We start from the raw sequence: 14,386 nt of genomic DNA, 5'->3' as shown, positions 1-14,386 counted from the left end.
TTGTTGTTCAGGAGCCCGACGCCGGATCAGAGCCCGTCTCAACATGTTCCGTCTGAAGAACCGGTTCTTCTGTCGAGTCCCTCACTCCTTTAGACCGTTTAGATCAGTTCGTTCCTCCCCACACACACACACACACACACACACACACACACACACACACACACACACACACACACACACACACACACACACACACACACACACACACACAGACACGCACATGCACGCAAACACACAATGACTGCCACTCATCTGCAGATGTCCATGCGGACACCTGGTGCATGATGGGTAACCAGAGGGAAAGGCTTGGATGGCCTGCAAGTTGCCATGAAACACATACACACACACACACACTCACACACAAATACACACCCACACACATAAATGGAGACACACTACGCACACGTAATCATAACCTAACAATCAGACATACTTTTCCCATGCATTATTGCATTACCACAAAAATGAGATACATATTCCTGACAAACCAAGACTTTAGTGTGGAGTGATCCAATATGATATCCGCCTGTCAAACTGGGAGAGCCGTTTTAAATGAAGTGTCTCCTCATTCAGAGTATAACACTGTCCCGTCAACAGCTTATTCTGCTGCATTCTGTCATTCATATCCCTTATGAACCATCAGGAAGGCTCAAACTGAGGAGCAGCTGATAATAAACTGATATAAACTCAGAGCTATATGAACATGGAAAAGTGGCTGCCTGCCGGGTGTGTAGACCGACACAACGAAGCAAGCTATGGTGATGATCTGTGGCTCTGGGGCTCAGGTAAACACAGAGAACACTCCACCGACACAGGGCTTGGTGTGTCGCTGCTCACCCACACGACAGCTAGGAGGAGCGTCAGAGAGAGGCCCCTTCCTGTCCACGCACACAGCATGGAGGGCATCATCCAGCTACACTGTCAGCCACAGCTGGTTGCTGAAAGGACACACACACAAACAAACTGGAGCACACACACTCGACACACACAACACAAATACGGACACACGTGTGCCTGCACAAACACACTTTCACACACATGCATTCGCCATCACACATAGTCAGAAAAAAATATGGCTTCCGTACAAACACTGCTAAATGCACACATACACACATACACACACAAACACACAAAAAAAAACACCCACATACATTTAAGAAGCTGAGGAAGAAAATGTCCTATGTTTGTGTTGTTTGAATCCATTCAGACACTTCTCCGTCGGGGGGCTACACCCAAACTCCTCCGTCAGGGTGGGTACACAGGCAGCTCCGTCAGGGTGGGTTCACACACACCTCTGTCGGGGGGCTACACCCAAACTCCTCCGTCAGGGGGCTACACCCACACACCTCCGTCCGTGTACTGTGTCTGGCTGGTGTCCCCAGGGTGGGACCAGGTAGGGGATGTTGACTCTCTGCCTTTCTGCTATCCACACAAGCGGCTGTGGAACATCACAGCGGATTAGTGGCTGTGTGTTCCCTCCCATAGTCAGTGGTTAACATAATGCTTGAGTAGAGGGACGGGGCAGTGGAGGTGTGTGGTGCGGGGGCAAGGGGTATGTAAGTCCAGGCCTCGCTCCTCGCCCTGCGCTAAGAGTCCCAGATAACATTCTGCCACTCCATTGTCCCGCCCTGCCCAGACAAAGCCTTCTCCACTGTGCAAACACAGCCACTCGCAAAGGTTGTGAAAACAAGAGGTGTATGTCAAAGAACACTAGATCTCATCTGTTATGGGAGGTCTGCCTGAACACAGCGTGACAGAGAAGAAAGGACATCCGTGTCAGGGAAGGAGCCGGAAGAGGAAATAAAGACCTGTGTCTTCTGAACCAAAATAATTAACGCCTGAGAAGGAACCAGGAGGAGTGGAGCCCCCAAACACCAAGCTGTCCACTGAGAGGAGGGGGGAGGAGGGAGGAGGAGGGGGGAGGAGGGAGGAGGAGGGGGAGGAGGAGGGGTGAGGAGGGAGGAGGAGGGGGGGGGAGGGGTCAGGAGGGAAGAGGAGGGGTGAGGAGGGAGGAGGAGGGGGGAGGAGGGAAGAGGAGGAGGGGTGAGGAGGGAGGAGGAGGGGTAGGAGGTGTGAGGAGGGAGGAGGAGGGGGGAGGGGGGAGGAGGAGGGAGGAGGAGGGAGGAGGAGGGGTGAGGAGGGAGGCAGAGGGAGGAGGAGGGGTGAGGGAGGAGGAAGAGGGGTGAGGAGGGAGGAGGAGGAGGGAGGAGGAGGGAGGAGGGAGGAGGAAGAGGGGTGAGGAGGGAGGAGGAGGGAGGAGGAAGAGGGGTGAGGAGGGAGGAGGAGGAGGGAGGAGGAGGGAGGAGGGAGGAGGAGGGAGGAGGAGGGAGGAGCTGGGGATGTCATCTCTAAAAGAGGAAAATGATTTAGAGGACGGAGGACACATTAGCCTGTCTGTCCCAGGGAGAGAGAAAAGAGACAGACAGTGAGAGAGACGGAGGGCAAAGGGATTGACTGAGAGTGGTGGGGAGATACAGCAAAGCTGGTAATACAAACACTCAATTAAAAAAAGGTGCATGTGTGTGTGTGTGTGTGTGTGTGTGTGTATTTGTTTGTGTCTGTGTGTGTGTTGGTGGGTGTGGCTGTGTGTTGGTATGGGCTTGATATATTGCTGTTTATTATAATAAATATAGATAGTTTGGTTTTTTTTTATGTAAGAAACAACAATAAGCACCAGACAACATAACAATAAGATCAGTTAGCTCTATTCTAGGCTGCTCTCTGGCTCCATGTCCTTCCAGACATTTGCAAACTTCAAATATTTAGTCAGCGGCCAAACTGCTCTGTGCTAGAATAACAAAATAAACCAAAACGGTCTGAAATACTTGTATTCGATGTTCTTCATCTCATGACTTCCACTGTTCTGGACCTCTGTACCTAATCTATGATTCCTATTTTAGCTCATCAAGGAACAGAACAGATTATGGAAAGTGTTTAAATTGCGGTTCTGTGGTTCAGCTTGGTCAGACCTCAGGCACACACACGTTGCATCCTGCCAAATAGTGCTGTTGAGGGCCACCAGGCACACATCTTAACTGCTACGCTTGAGCCAACGATGCTAATTAATGAATGGTTAGTGGAATTAATCTTTTTTGATCAAAGCCATGTGCTTTTAAAGCAGACGTCAAACCAGCCTGTCACCAGAGTCCATTTGCTGTAGTGGTACCAACTCCCCCCCCCAGAGTGAGGAGTTACACAACCGCAGAAAGCACCTGAAATCAAAGTAACCCGGCTCAGTGTAATCTGGACCATCAGCAGCTATTCTCGCTCTCATTCATAAATCCTCTCCCACAAAAGGCTGCTGCTGAAATCCCTTTGTTTGCTTTGTTTCCGTACAAACTGCCAATATAGTTGCCGGTACATGTGAACATGGGTGAATGTGTACATGTGTAAATGTTCACATGTCAACATGTGTACATGTGTACATATGTACATGTGTACATGTTCACACGGGTACATTCTGTGTTGAAACTTGCAGAGTTGTGAGGCTAAAACCCAGGTGAGCTTCGCACTGGATGTTTGTGTCGAGCGCAGAGACACTTAAACACCCACACATGCACTGCCGTGGCAACAATAGCGTCTTTATGATATAAGCCTCTTTTCATGACAGCGCTTACAAAAGCAAATGAGATTTTTCCTTCAGCAAGCCTCCAGAAATAACAAGTGACATCACAGGCTGGCCGCCGGCCGCCCCTTCGGGGGTCCTGAGAACCGGCGGGCTGAGGCAGTGTGTTGTTCTCCTGCAGCCAGCCCCCGAAGCGGGGGGCTGCGCACCCTTTAGTCAGCGAGGAGGAACCACGGCGCAGTGTGAGACAGCGCTGGGGGCGAGGTCCTCAAATGTGTTGGGATCCCAGAATCACCAGCGAGCCCAACATGAGGTTAGCATTAGCCGTGCAGAAGCACAACAGGTGGGGCGGGGAGGTGCCTGTAACTCCCTTCAGATGGAGGACCCTGGCTCACACTCACACGCAGAGTGGGACTACTGCTCCCGGTCTGCTGCTGCTGTCTGAGCATATGTGCGTGCGCGTGTGCATGTGTGTGTTTACGGGCATCTATCTATCTATCTATGAAGGCCCCAGGGCCAAAGGCATCTGTCATCCTGCCATGTGATGTGTAGGATTACTGGGAGGAAACATGAGTCTTAGCAGTCAGCTAGACATCTAACCCACCCCTCTAGTTCTTAGTGCTCCCTGTCCCCAAGCACCCACACCCACCCACACCCACCCACACCCACCCACACCCAATGACACCCACCCATACCTAAAAAGTATCCACCACGTCACCACATCAGCACATCAGCACCTCACGCTACGTCTGTGGACATACATGTAGCACTCCATAGTCCTGGATCCAGATGTCTTCAAGGAAATGAGGACAGTTGCTATTCTAAACATAGAGCTTTAAAGTAACACACAAGAATCACACACTCTCTCTCTCTCGCTCTCTCTCTCTCTCTCTCTCTCTCTCTCTCTCTCTCTCTCTCTCTCTCTCTCTCTCTCTCTCTAACTCTCACCATGACAACAGCAGATTAAAGGCTTCTTTACGGCAACGCCCTCAGCCACAGCTGGTGGGCGACCAATGGCCTTTCTGACGTGGGAGATGGTGGATTGTGTGTCCACCCTCCACCATCTCCATCCTCCTCCACCCTCAGCCTCATCTCCACCACCAACCTCAGGACTCCGACCACAGGCCTGTTGTGGAGCTCCCAGAACACAGAGAGAAGGTTCTTATAAAGAACAGAACACAGGGAGAAGGTTCTTATAAAGAACAGAACACAGGGAGAAGGTTCTTATAAGAACAGAACACAGGGAGAAGGTTCTCATCCCTGTGTCTTCATTAATGTTAGGATCGTTTTTTTGCTGAAGGCTAACGTTAAAGGTCCCATGACATGCAACCAGGTGCGGTGTGATTAGCCGTTACAAGCCGTTTTGGAAATCTGCCCCTTATGACATCACAGGTGGGCGTGTCCACCTAGATGTGTGACGGATAGATGAGCAACGTTTGCTACAGTGGGTAGGCTGATAGACTGATCTATCCAGCCCACATCTAGGTGGACACGCCCACCTGTGATAACATAAGGGGCAGATTTCCAAAACGGCTTGCGCCGGCTAATCACAGCACACCTGGTGGCATGTCATGGGACCTTTAACATCTGAACCCCTGTGATAGATGTATCTTCATGAGAAGTTCATGAGAATTCATTTGTGACAACTGTATGCCATTGTGTATCAGAAGAACGAACACACACGCACACAGTCACACACGCACACACACACACACACACACACAGATACAGACACAGATACATGAAAAGGCAGGCCGGGTCACCTGTACACATGTTGAACAGATGTGTGCTATATGGAGGTTGACGTGACATGTGTGTGACATGACATGACGTGTGTGTTACGTGACGTGACTTGTGTGTGTGTGGCGTTTGTGTGACGTGACGTGTGTGTGATGTTAGTGTGTGAGACGTGTGTGTGTGACGTGTGTGTGATGTGTGTGTGTGTGTGACGTGAGGTGTGTGAGACGTGTGTGTGTGTGTGTGTGATGTGTGTGTGTGTGACGTGTGTGTGTGTGTGACGTGTGTGTGTGTGTGACGTGTATGTGTGATGGGTCTGTGTGTGACGTGTGTGACGTGTGTGTGTGTGATGTGTGTGTGTGACGTGAGGTGACGTGACATGTGTGTGACATGACATGACGTGTGTGTTACGTGACGTGACTTGTGTGTGTGTGGCGTTTGTGTGACGTGACGTGTGTGTGATGTTAGTGTGTGAGACGTGTGTGTGTGACGTGTGTGTGATGTGTGTGTGTGTGTGTGACGTGAGGTGTGTGAGACGTGTGTGTGTGTGTGTGATGTGTGTGTGTGTGACGTGTGTGTGTGTGACGTGTGTGTGTGTGTGACGTGTATGTGTGATGGGTCTGTGTGTGACGTGTGTGACGTGTGTGTGTGTGATGTGTGTGTGTGACGTGAGGTCTGTGAGACATGTGTGTGTGACGTGTGTGTGTGTGACTAGTGTGTGTGTGATGTGTGTGTGAGACGTGTGTGTGTGACGTGAGGTGTGTGTGAGGTGTGTGAGACGTGTGTGTGTGACGTGAGGTGTGTGTGAGGTGTGTGAGACGTGTGTGTGTGACGTGAGGTGTGTGTGAGGTGTGTGAGACGTGTGTGTGTGACGTGAGGTGTGTGTGAGGTGGCCCCTCTGACTGGTTCCAGTGAGGTACAGCCTCTTGATTATATTGGGCCTTCTCCTCTTCTGGCTCCTCACAAACCTTTTGATTCACATCAAAGCTGAGACTACTGACCAAATGAATGTCTGATGATGATGACCCTCTAAAGTGTGCTGAGGCCCAGGTCCTGAAGTGGGTATTTTGAGACATAGCTGGTTCTATCTACATCCCTATACGTCATGTTTGAATACTTCAATCCTGTTTAAATAATAGAAACAAACAGAAATTGAATTGGCGTGGTGGTGCTCAGCAGAGAGTATAAAGCTGTCCTGACTCATACTGACTGTCCCAACGTGAGGGACTCCTGAGCTGGTCCAGGCTGAGACACAGGCCTTCAACTTTAGCTACTTTGTTATTTGCATGAGGTGGTGGGTGGTGTTGGAGGTGGGGGGTAGGATGGTGTAGGGGTAGGGTGGATTTGGGGGTGGGTGGTGTAGGGGGTAGGGTGGAGTTGGGGGTGGGTGGTGTAGGGATAGGGTGGAGTTGGGGGAGGGTGGTGTCGGGGTTAGGGTGGTGTAGGGGGTGGGTGGTGCTGGGAGAGCTACTGAATCTTTTTTTAACCAAGGTCTCTCTGAGTGGCAGCCAGCAGATGTTGAATGGTAGGTGTCCTTCATGAGGAACCATAAAGACTCCATCAGCCCCACCACCTGAAGTGTGTGTGTGTGTGTGTGTGTGTGTGTGTGTGTGTGTGTGTGTGTGTGTGTGTGTGTGTGTGTGTGTGTGTGTGTGTGTGTGTGTGTGTGTGTGTGTGTGTGTGTGTGTGTGTGTGTGTGTGTGTGTGTGTGTGTGTGCGTGTGCGTGTGCGTGTGCTTGTGTGTGTGTGTGTGTGTGTGTGTGTGTGTGTGTGTGTGTGTACGTGTGAGTGTATGTGAACGTGTATGTGTCTGCGTGTTTGTGTACGTGTACGTGTGTGTGTGCTGGCCATGCCTGACGGCAGTCAGACATCAGCAAGTGGTTTTGTTCCTCATGTCTGAAGTCAAAGCTGCTGAGCGGTAGCAGCCCACACAAAGCCCCGGCGGCCCCGATGGAACAACAGGTCTGTGCGGTGCTCCCTGACCCCAGAGAATGGAGACCTTCAGAGGGGAGGAAACTGAGGTGTCCTCCATCTCTGGACCCAACATCAGGGAGCAGATCCAGCTTGGCATATCTTTTCCAAAGACCAATGCAGATTATTTCCACCCCAACTTTTTGAGAAATGAGGAAGAGGAGGAGGAGAATGAGGAGGTGGAGGAGGAGGAGGAGGAAGAGAAGGAAGGGGAGGAGGAGGAGGAGGAGGAGGAGGAGGAGGAGAAGGAAGGGGAGGAGGAGGAGAAGGAGGAGGAGGAGAAGGAAGGGGAGGGGGAGGAGGAGGAGAAGGAGGAGGAGGAGGAGCAGGAGGAGGAGGAGGAGGAGGAGGAGCAGGAGCCTCCATGGTTTGTTTTCACGGTCTACATGTTTATCTCTGGGCTGGAAAGCCTCCGTCCAACAGAGAAGAACCAATTTTAGCCATTATATATTTTTTTAATGAAACCAACAAAGGGAGCTTGATGGAAGAAACAGACTGTAACCAAATGTTGGCAGCAGCAGTCAGCATGTGATTCTGATCTGTTTTGCGTACAGCCTTACAAAATCTTACTTTGTTTCCAAAATGATGCGTTTCCAATTAGAAACAAGGGAGGAACATGATTTCCGTCATCATTCGATAACCCTAAAATTCACATGGTCACAGCACAGTCATACATTTCTCGACCAGCACTTTAAACACTTACTGTCCTGTTGTTTTTTTTCTACGATAATCATTTTTGTCTGAATGATCACATTTCTATCAAATAGATACTTAATCTGGTGTCGCTAGAAGTTTTCACACAGAACTAACAACCTAACAAATAAGGATGTATGGTATCTGATCCTTAGCCAGTCGTATGTTTGTATTCAGTCGGCCTGGTGCCATATTGCTCCTTGTTCATTGATATTGCTTAATTTTGTTATGCTGCATGTTTTGGTTTATTCTGCATAATTCTGTTTATTTGAATATTCCAGGAACATCTCAGGGTTTAAATCCTGAAAAAGGACACAGAAGTTCCTTAAAGCAGTCCGGTTGTGCGTCTGATACGTTGAGTGAGAATATGATATACATTAAAAGTGTGTGCTTTAACGGACACCTTACTGGCTTCAGATTGATGGTCAAATAATTGTAAGCACAATGCACAAAAGGATGCTGGCAGCAATATTGCAATACAATTGCCTAAAAACCAACCACAACTTAAAGACATTCATTTCACATTAACATACGGTGATGTATGTTGGATGGCCGTTGCAAATTTATATTTTGAAATTGAGAGATTCTACTTTCTAACAAGGGCAGCATGTCTGCATCCTATCTACCATTGATCAAAGGGGTAAGCCAACCATTCAGAAAAATGACATTGTTGATGTGAACGTCCACAGAAGGTTGTGCGAAACAAATGCCAAGACTAGTGAGTGTGTGTGATTGTTTGCGTGTGTTTGTATGTGTGTGCATGTGTGCCCACATGTGTGTGTGTTTGAGGGAAAGAGAGAGTGGTTGAAGGATAAAAAGAGATCGAGAGAGAGAAGGCAAGAGAGAGGAGATATTAATGTGAAAACAAAGAATGGTGTGTGTGTGTGTGTGTGTGTGTGTGTGTGTGTGTGTGTGTGTGTGTGTGTGTGTGTGTGTGTGTGTGTGTGTGTGTGTGTGTGTGTGTGTGTGTGTGTGTGTGTGTGTGTCTGTGTGTGTGTGTGTGTGTGTGTGTGTGTGTGTGTGTGTGTGTGTGTGTGTGTGTGCATGTGTGTGTGTGTGTGTGTGTGTGAGTGTGTGTGTGTGTGTGTGTGTGTGTGTGTGTGTGTGTGTGTGTGTGTGTGTGTGTGTGTGTGTGTGTGTGTGTGTGTGTGTGTGTGTGTGTGTGTGTGTGCGTGTGTGTGCATGTACGTGTGTCTGTGTGTGTGTGTATCAATATGTGTGTGTGTGTGTGTGTGTGTGTGTGTGTGTGTGTATGTGTGTGTGTGTGTGTGTGTGTGTGTGTGTGTGTGTGTGTGTGTGTGTGTGTGTGTGTGTGTGTGTGTGTGTGTGTGTGTGTGTGTGTGTGTGTGTGTGTGTGTGTGTGTGTGTGGTTAAATGCCTCTGGAATAAGTGCACCAAATGCTATTGGAAAGCGTCCCATGTGGGGGGAGGGTCACCATCATTTGGGGGGTGGGGGGGGTGTAGAACGCTGAGGAGCTGGTGTCAGGTAGGATCTGTTTATTATGGCCATGAATAGAATGGAGGGAGCAGGTGTGGATGGACGACCGCAGAAGGTTTTCCTGAAAATTGAGCGAGTGGGGCGAGCGAAGACCAGACCAATTGGAACGCTCTTTGTATTCTCCCATCGTCAAAATGGGTTTGTGCCTTTCCCAAGGTTACCTGGTTGGAAGGATGTGTGTGTGTGTGTGTGTGTGTGTGTGTGTGTGTGTGTGTGTGTGTGTGTGTGTGTGTGTGTGTGTGTGTGTGTGTGTGTGTGTGTGTGTGTGTGTGTGTGTGTGTGTGTGTGTGTGTGTGTGTGTGCATGTTTGTGTGTGTGTTAAGGGGGATGTTCTTTTTTAGTTTGGTGCCACTTTCATACATAAATTACAACCGGACTGGTCACACACACACACTGGTAGGAAATGATATTACGCATACACATAGGCGCACAGTCTAATCAATGATAAGACACAGACATTCAGGGAGAGTTGACACACACACGCATCACATTACACCACAACAGTCCAATCAACACAAGCACACCAAATCTGTGGTCTGCATTCCAATGCATCATAAAGTTACTAACAAATGATACACACATAGATCTAGTGCAAACACACACACACAAAGACACACACATATGTTCAGATTTCCAGTGGCATTGCGGTGGAGTAACAGGCATCTGCCAGCGTGCCTTAAGTCCCAATTCTCTGGGGCCTCAGCCTTTCTTTTTTCTGCACAGAGACTGCAATTTGGGCGTGTCGTTAAGCCTGAGATAAGTATAGAGCGGCTAATATGCACTTAGGAACCAGGGGGAAATACTTGGAGCTAAATGTTTAATTTGTATTTGTACAACACATGTTAAAATCCAGAGAATGGTGTCTTTTCCAAAGCACCCTGACAACAAATCATCAGGGCTTCCTGCTGTGATATCAGGTTGAAACGGCGATGCAGAAATTTTAGAATGCGGGTGAGTCAGACAGAACAATAATAAGTAATGCTGAACATGTGTGTCCATTTAGATGTAAAGCAGAAAACAGTGCCAATGAACAAGAAGCTGTGATTAAACAGCAGAGCGTTGGTGTAACGGTTTCATTTGTTCCTTCCCTCTAGGAGTTCTTCACCAATGCCTCGATGCTCTAGGGTTGATAATCCATCTCTTTCTATTGCTTCAGTCCTGCATTCAGCCTCCACAGTTATTTAAAAAAGTACTTTTATGCATACATAATAATTTCAGAATGAAATGATATAATATTTTTTTTGCCGCAATTGCATGATTTTATGACCCTAGCTAAGCAACACAAATCACAATACCACTAAGCACTTTTCTGCTTACCAAACGTAAATTGAAAACAACAAATAGACTATATATATTTAAATTGTTACATATAAATATATTGATAGATATGTATCTATCTATCTATCTATCTATCTATCTATCTATCTATCTATCTATCTATCTATCTATCTATCTATCTATCTATCTATCTATCTATCTATCTATCTATCTATCTATCTATCTATCTATCTATCTATCTATCTATCTATCTATCCATCTATATATCCATCTATATATCTATATATATGCATATTAGATGCAAATATGTGTGTGTATAAATAATCAATATTTATTTATAGATATATAAATATCTCCATTGTTACATATAGATGCATACATATTGCCCCTTTATTATTTGATGAAAATTACAGAAAAAGAGCAGAGCCTTCATAATAATAATACCGTAATGAAACACGGATAACTAAACATTTAATCAGATGACGTGTGTGACCAACCATCCTGATCTATTCTTTATTCTAGATCTATTGTTCATAACACACCCGCCAGCCCCACGCTCTGTGTGTGTCTCTCTCGCTCTCACACACACACACACACACACACACACACACACACACACACACACACACACACACACACACACACACACACACACACACACACACACACACACACACACACACACACACACACACACACACACACACACAATTATTGAATTTAAATCGAGAGGAGGTTAATATTTCAAGGCAGGCATTCTTTCAAAACAATTTCTACAATTTAAAAAAAAAAATCCAACATTGTTTATAATATCCTCTTAATTACTGCGCGTGTTTTTTTGATAGAAATATAAGAACTGTTCAAAAATCAATGTTCAATGTTTTTGTAAATGTCACCCAGTGAAAGAACAACTTGTTAACTGCCCCCCTCCCCCCTGCCCCTTCCCCCCCGGACAATGTGCTGATTGGGCAGCAGCCTATATATAAGTCTGCCCTCCTAATGCCACTTTACCTTATGAGGACCCCAGCCCCCCCCAGCCACCCCAGCCTCCCCAGCCCTCCGACACCTGCTCCACACAAAATGCCTCCGGATCAACTTCGCCCCCGTCCCCCCGTCCCCCCGTCCCCCCCCCGTCCCCCCGTCCCCCCCGTCCGACGGGTTTCAGACCAGCAGCTTGGGAAGGCTCTACTCCATAAATTGTTCCATGTTCAAATCATCTAACTAGTGGCTGAGGAGCTCCTCTTCGATTGGAGCTGTAGGCTATAAAACACTATATTTAGGCCTACTATGTATATAGCAACGGCTATATATAAAAATATAGATATAGTAGATATTAAATCAGTTCGATAATAACGCTTTCATTTAATAGATATTTAGAAACAAGCTATTAGGATGAATGATTGACACATAATCTGTTTAATAAAAATAGTTTTTCCATTTAACGCGCGGACACGTGTGTTCGCGTGTGGTCCGTGCGCGCGGATCTGTTCTCTATCAGCGGCCCGACGCGCGGTGCGTAAAGCTTATCTCCGAGCAGTGTGTGTGTGTGTGTGTGTGTGTGTGTGTGTGTGTGTGTGTGTGTGTGTGTGTGTGTGTGTGTGTGTGTGTGTGTGTGTGTGTGTGTGTGTGTGTGTCTGTGTGTGTGTGTGTGTGTGTGTGTGTGTGTGTGTGTGTGTGTGTGTGTGTGTGTGTGTGTGTGTGTGTGTGTGTGTGTGTGTGTGTGTGTGTGTGTGTGTGTGTGTGTGTGTGTGTGAGAGAGAGAGAGAGTTTATCTCGAGCAGCGTGTGTGAGTTTAGACAACACCCAGAGCTGAAGAGCTATCAGGCCTCAGCAGAGCGCGTGTTGTCCTCCGGTGGCTTCTGACATCATCCCCAGGCCCCCCGACCGGGGCTTCTTGGTGGAATGTGTTATTGAAAAATAACTTGTGGATTAAATGTCTTGATAAGAAATTGGATTAAAGTGATGCTTTTATTATATTTTAGAAATCTTGATATCATGTATTATTATTAGTATTATTATTATTAGTATTATTATTAGTATTATTATTAGTATTATTATTAGTATTATTATTATTATCAAGCCTTCCTTATTTTAAACGCCATGCTGACCAAATCAATTAGCGCGTTCCGGACTCCAGTGGACTCAGGTCGGCCTTCAGGTGAGTTCGCCTCAAACAACAGGCTGAACAACATGGAGGCCTATCAACTCAAAGCCTTTTACACACGGTGGGATGTGTCTCTGAATAAGCTTTCAAGGTTAAGGTTAAACCACAGCAAGAATATAAAAACAAATTCATTTTTAAAAGATTGATATTCCATTCCTAATCCTGTAGTCCGAGTCTCCTTAATGACCATCTCCATGTATAGGGTCATTTGTCTTGACCCAAAGGAAGTTAGCTTGAGTAAATAAACTCCTCCAAGCCAACTGATCAATCGTGATCTAAAGTCAGTGATCCATCCATAGTGATCTATAGTGACCCATGGTGATCCATACTGATCCATGGTGATCCAAAGTGATCCATAGTGATCCGAGGGCTATTTAGTGCGACAATGCGCCCGGTGTGTTTACTGCTCTGTGGTCTCAACTGAATTTCAGTTTCAAGTTTTAAGAAGCGACAGAAGTCAGCAATAAGCTTCAGCCCTTCAAAGTGAGCAAAAAGGTTTCTCTCAGTCTCTTTGAACAGAGCCTCTCCTCAGACCCTCACAGTCCTGCGACGGCGGGTCCGCGTGTAAAGGAAACCCGTACGGCGCGGGTTATCATGAGTGACAGGCGGCCTGTGGACTGGTTCTGATGGAACTTTGAACGCACGTCCGCAGACAGAACCCCCCCCCCTACACACACACACACACACACACACACACACACACACACACACACACACACACACACACACACGCACGCACGCACGCAAGCACACACACACGCACACACGCACGCACACACACACACGCACACACACACACACACACACACACACACACACACACACACACACACACACACACACACACACACACACACACACACACACACACACACACATCAAACCAAACTCAACAAGTTGGCGACCGGCGGCTCTTACCTGCTTGCTAGTCCTTGTCCTGCTCCTGGTCCAGGACCCGGTGTGTGACCCGGTGGGGGGAACAACACGTCTCCTCAAAGCTCCTCTGGTTCAGCGCGTAAAGTCACCATCGCTCAGCGCGACCCGTCGGACTTGGGGAACTTCAGTCAGCGGGGAGCCTCGTGCTGCACGGCGGACTGACTGACACAGACAGACAGAAAGACGGCCGTCAGGCGGCAGAACCTTCAGGGGGACAACGATCACTGGAGAGAGGATCGGAGCTGAAGAGAGAGCAGCCGTCCGACGCTGTGAGGGGAGGCGGAGTGAGGCCGTGAGGCCAGAGGATAACCCCTCCCCTCCGGTTCACCAGCACCGGAGCACTCCTTTAGATCACTCCTCTCGATCACTCCTCTCGATCACTCCTCTCGATCACTCCTCTCGAACACTCCTTTAGATCACTCCTCTTGATCACTCCTTTTGATCACTCCTTTAGATCACTCCTCTCGATCACTCCTTTAGATCCCTCCTCTCGATCACTCCTTTAGATCACTCCTCTCCTATCACTCTTCTCCTCTCCTATCAC

At 47.7% G+C, this 14,386-nt stretch overlaps 1 protein-coding gene across 1 annotated transcript in view; it reads right to left on the bottom strand.

Annotated features, from left to right (window-relative positions):
* Positions 1-14,330, bottom strand: part of LOC130389785 (transcription factor Sox-6-like) — a 42,377-nt gene extending 28,047 nt beyond the window's left edge. The window contains exon 1 of the mRNA XM_056599722.1: positions 13,825-14,330. The gene's annotated coding sequence lies outside the window, so the exon portion shown is untranslated. The remainder of the gene's footprint in view (positions 1-13,824) is intronic.
* Between the last annotated feature and the right edge of the window lie 56 nt (positions 14,331-14,386).

This window comes from Gadus chalcogrammus, chromosome 9 (genome assembly GCF_026213295.1).
Source record: "Gadus chalcogrammus isolate NIFS_2021 chromosome 9, NIFS_Gcha_1.0, whole genome shotgun sequence".
NCBI lineage: Eukaryota > Metazoa > Chordata > Actinopteri > Gadiformes > Gadidae > Gadus > Gadus chalcogrammus.
Note: the sequence above shows the minus strand (reverse complement) of the source record. Positions and strands in the feature narration are given on the sequence as shown.